General features: G+C 46.6%; 1 protein-coding gene across 1 annotated transcript in view; it reads left to right on the plus strand.

Moving 5' to 3' along the window:
- Positions 1–5,357, plus strand: part of ARID5B (AT rich interactive domain 5B (MRF1-like)) — a gene marked incomplete at its 5' end in the record, with an annotated part of 36,487 nt that overhangs the window by 17,851 nt on the left and 13,279 nt on the right. The window lies entirely within an intron of this gene.

Genomic DNA, 5,357 nt, shown 5'->3' on the forward strand with positions numbered 1-5,357 from the left:
TCTTATTCTTCCCATGTAGATAATAACTTCCAGGGCTTGTGAAGCCAGCACGCATTGAATAAAATACTGGAGCTGGAATGTTGTTTTGGTTTGGTACGGTTTTTAGAAACAACTCTCTTTTTTCCTTTTTTTTTTTTCCCTTAGAGAAGCAAATGTTAATAAAAGCTCTGCAATTTCAAGCTCAGATAAGGGAAGTCCAGTCGCTCATTCCTGGGCATAAACAAGTTCCTTTGCTGCTCACTGGACAGTTTTTCGCCTTCTTCTAGCACCTCATGTGTTTGTCACCTCAAGGTAGACATTGTCCTCCCTCCTGATGGAGGGGGAGGTTGACCACCCTCGTTTACAGGAGATGACTCCGGCATAAGGACTTGGGTGCACAAAGTTGCATGTAACGCCACAATGAAAGTTAGAAGATTTCTGGAGGTCAAGCCAAGCCGCAGGGCAAATTGAGTGAGTCACTGAGCATGTGAGACAGGGCTTTTCCCCACCTTTGCGTTACAGACAAATGTTCTAGATTGTTTTACTTGACTCATCAGTCCCTGGGTGTTCTGCTCTTCACCTCCATGAGTACAGCCCCAAGAGTCTCAGGGCTTCCCTTGCACCCAAGCCAGCTGGTGGCTTTCAGTCTGGCTGTCTGGGTCCTCCCTCACCACATGGGCTTCGCAGGATGTTTATTTGGCAGAGGAGACCCAGGCACACATGACAGTTAGGTCTATGTGGGCTTAGGTCGCACAGGAAACAAGCATTGCTGGGCTCTGTGTTGATAACCTAGCGTCACCAAAAGAGCGCATCTCTTGGAGTTGTAGGAAAATAAATGAGCCATTCACAAATGCTCCGTGAACCCCGACTCTCTTTTCTGCTTTCACGTTAGTGATTTATTTTTTCACACGCAAAACCCTTGAGTTGCACTCTTCTTCGATGTGTAGAGACTCATCCGTGTGACTCATTCGGGGGTATGCTATGAAGTGCCACAAAGCCCGTTGTGCTGACTAGAAAATCTGAGCAGACTCATGATCCCTTCTTGAAGAGCCTTTCCAGGCTACCCAAAAGCAGTTCTGCTTGCCTCCAGCTGGTGTGAGGAAAGAGTCTTTTAGTTTATGGTTAGGTTGGTCTTGGCACACCAAAGGGCTCAATTTTGAGTCCTCAGATGCCAGTCTGTTGTGTAGTTCTGGGTTAGGTCTGATAGGAGGCAGCACCTGTTTTCCAGGTCTCTGGCAGGCTGTCAAAACAAGGCATTTGGAGAAAAAGTCCTGTAGGGTCTTTAGGTTAACCCTGAGCTTACCTAAACTATGCTTTTCCAAATCTGGTCTGAAAAACCAGAGCACATATACACAAAAAACCCCTAGTGACTGGTCCAATCGCTAGATCTCTAGAGCTAGACCCTTTTTTTTCCACTGCGGGAAAGCTGTATTAAGCCTCAGAATTGGAAAAAAGTAAATGAAATTGTCATGGTTTGTTTCAGCTGGTAATTCTAACTACAGCACCTGTAAATGTAATGCTCATTTATAGCCAAAGCGCTCAGATGACATTTAATCTAAAACCAGAACCGCAGTGCAAGAATATGCGTTCATGATTCACAACACACATATATTTTCTAACTTGAAGGTGAGCTGTAAAGCTAAACTGGAAATTGAATTAAGCTGGGAAGTAAATGCTGAATAAACTCGTGATTTTTCCTTTCTGAATCCTGCTGGCCTTTCATTGCTTACTGGAGGCAGAACAGGCAGCTCCCCGAGTGCACTGATCCTGCTGCTGTTTGACTGAGCCTTGCCATTCATCTCCACAACTAGATCTCAAGGGCTTCCATGTTGTGTTAACTAGCTTTCTTCCCAGGTGACAGAGCAGCCACTAGCTCTTTGCGCTGGCTTTAACGTATCAAGGCTGCTTAGGTGGCAGCGACCTTTCAGTGACGTCCTTAGCATGCTGAGGGCTGGAATGGCACACAGGTCCCATTCAGGAACTGCATCCCACCTCCCTGCCCTCTCCAAGTTCCCCTCTACAAGGTGGAGCTTCACGTGCAACCTCAAAGGACAAACAGAGAAAAAAAATATTAAACAGAACAACAAAACCCCCAAGAAACAGAGAGGGCAGGGTTCCCTCTCTGTTCAGCAGAGCCCATGAAGAGATGTTGCTTTTCTCAAAAGGTGCTTATAAGCTCTGAAAAGCCAGCGTGTTGCTGCAGGTACCGAGGGTGGCAAAAGCTGAACCAAAGCCGGACGTCAAGGCAGTGGGGAACGCGTTGCTCCCCTCTCCTCTTTGGAGCACGGGTTGTGATGGCTGCTGCTGCTCGGCTAGAGGTAGGCAGAGCGCTTCCGTCAGTGCAGCGCTTGCTTTGTTTCCGTGGTAAAAGGGAAAGAAAGATTTTGTGTGCATTATCAACTGATTCATTTTTCATGTAGTACGGTTTGTATTTCCAGTAACTGGTTTCATTTTGAAACAAGGCGAGGCTGCCAGTGTTTCAGTAAGTGTTATTTGTGTATTAGTTAGACAACTTTTGTTTTATTAATGAGCATAATAATGAAAGTGCAGGTTGCTGAAGCAATGGGTGTGTTTATTTAAAGCATAGCAGGCATCGAATAATGCCGATGAATGCGTTCTTGTCACTGTAGGCATGGCTGGTCTGAACCTGCCTCTGATTGGGTTATTCCAAATAGGCCCGAGCACTTCATAAAAATGTCTTTGTCAGCCTAGTTTTCCTTCCAAACCTATTCATCTCTGTCAGTTTTTAATATTAGTACCAGGCTCTTGGCTATAGTCCATTAGTACTGTACTTAATTGCTCATGTTACAGATGATTACCAATATAAAAAGCATTAATGTTTTCCCATCGTGGGGCTGTTGCTCTGTGCACCACTCAGACCGTACCGAGCTTATGAGTTGTTGTTGTTGTTGTTTTGGTCGTTGCTGTCTTCATTTGTGCTCCTCACCTTGCACGCTCACGTAAAACTAGAGGTGCCGTGGTTGTGTGAGCTGATTCAGCCCGAACCTTTGCTGTGAGGCTCTCACAGCCCTTGTCAGTACCCTACATCTCGCTCTCTTATCAGGAAACGCTCAGAAACGGCTACGTTTCTGCGAAGTGCTCTTCTCCATGCTGCCTTCTCTTAATAACGCAGATGTGGTTTTCACATGCAGGGTCTGAGGTTTCTTTCGTTTTTACACAAAACACGTGATCGGCAGCTTTTAATTTCTCTGGCGTGAATGATAGGCTGTGTTTCTGCAGTGCTGATGACATTGTCGTTAGGGATTTTTTCATATACATTACACCCCCACCCCCCAAACCAAAAAACAAAACCAGCCTGCTATTTTGCAAGGTATATAAAGTTCCAAATAAAAAGAATTGAACAAAGCAAAAATACGAGCAATTGCCCATTGGGGCCTTTTCTGCCTCCAGGCCTGGCTGTGATTCGTCATGTTTCCTCCAAAGCCAGCCTTGTGCACGATCTACGCGCCCGCGCACACGGGCCGGGGAATTGTGGTGCCCGACAGCATGTGGTAACAGCCCTCGTAACAGCTTTGGTGGACAGACGCGTCGGTGTTCAAAGGTGCCGTGGCAGGCAGCTGGATGGTGCTGTAGAGCAGTAGCCCTCCTGGCCACTTGCAGAGAGCCCGCTTCCTTTGGCCTCTCCAGCAGGGATGGAGTCAGAGCATCTCATGGGCCATGTCCTGCTCTTCAGTGGTGTGTCCCCCATCCTGGGCCTCACGAGTCACTGGCACCTGGAAAACCGGGCTGTCCTGGTCAAACCCAGTCAGAGAGGGGTTGATAGGCTTCCTGCTCTCCTCACATACAGACAGCTGAGCGGGAAAGTGGTCGACAGAGCCACAACCACCCAGGACTTAATGAGGAGCAAATAGGTGAGATGGGTCCTCAGAACAGTCCGTCAGGGTGGCCGTGCCCGTGCTTTGGACACAGACCTGCAGAGGTCTTGAGCAGACCTGCAGAGGTCTTCTGGCTGCAGGCGTGGTCCCTGGGCGCTTGCAGAGCTGCCTGCACATCTGTCACTTACCAGGGGACCAAACCCCAGGAGATACAACGGCTTGTGCAGTTCAGAGCCCGTTGTGCCATTTTTCTGTCTACATCGCTCCTATAAATGTTATATATTATCAGAAACACAAGGCAGGTCAAAATAAGTCCCTGACATGGTTTCGCTTTAACAGCCGTGAAGCCTGTCTGCCCTAAGGATATTGTGCAGAAACTCAATATGCAAGAGAGCCCCGCGTTCCATGCAAACGCCACTTGGTTCTGTTACAGGGTTTGGATAACGTCGGTAACGTGCAAGCATTTCGGCCGAGTTTTGTAGGAAATAGCAGCCAGTCTTTCAGAGGGAACAAAGAACAGGAGGCTAGTGTAGCACCTCCATGAAAATGCTTACGGTTATCTTTTAATACACATTGTAATTAATAGAAGGGCTTGATTTATACTGTTAAGTGTGAAAACATCCTCAGGCAAAAATTAATCAAATGTTATGTCATGCTGTAAACTACAGCTAGCTCTTTGTTTGACCCAAAAAGCTTGCCAAGCAGCAGTTTTTTTTCTTGTCATGCTAACTTAGTTGTTTTATTTTCATCTTCACCCCACTTTCCTGCCCCCCTCCCATCTCAGCCAGTCCCAGACTCCCAGAAAACTTTGCAAGTTGCAAATTGTCGCAATAGTTTTCCATCAAGCACGAATTTAAGCCTGAAGATAGATGAGGTGTCTCAGTTCTCTCTTTCTTTTTCTGGGCTTTCGGTTTGGTTTTTTTTTTTCCTTTTGATAAATAACAAGAGGTTTCTACTTATGATTTTCTGCCCTCAGGGCTTTATCATTAAGATTAAATAACTGTACTCTCAAGCATACCACTGAACAAACATCTTTTCAATTATGTGAGTAACAGATGCTTTAACAAAGGAACTATTGAAAATTCAGAAACCTTCCCCCCTCCCCAAAATTTAAAAAGTATCAGATGACAAAGGAATGTAATTGTTTACCATTAAAACAGATCCTAAGCTGTCCATTCAAAACATCTGAGAACACACGATTTTTTTCAAAATTTCTGGGTTTTCAGCCTCAAAGACTTACTGGCCGGCACTGGAGTCAGCAGGAGTCCTGGGGCGTAAGAGTGCTGGGCAGTCAGGCGCTGCCTTCCAGTGCACAGAGACAGATGATCTGTTTTCCCAGTCACATCCTTCTTTCCACCCAGGATTTTGTCCCAGCAGAACTGGGGGATGCCGTGTGCTACCCAGTGCTCCCAGGTAGGTTGTCCATGACCTAAGCAGAGGGGAGCTTCCCAGGCATGCCTGGGATACCTCAGGTAAAGTGTGAATGGCATGGTGACCTCGTTTCCTGACATCCGCCAGTAGCGACAGTCTCTACAGAGGAGG

Source organism: Buceros rhinoceros, unplaced genomic scaffold (genome assembly GCF_000710305.1).
Source record: "Buceros rhinoceros silvestris isolate BGI_N320 unplaced genomic scaffold, ASM71030v1 scaffold16091, whole genome shotgun sequence".
Taxonomy (NCBI): Eukaryota; Metazoa; Chordata; class Aves; order Bucerotiformes; family Bucerotidae; genus Buceros; species Buceros rhinoceros.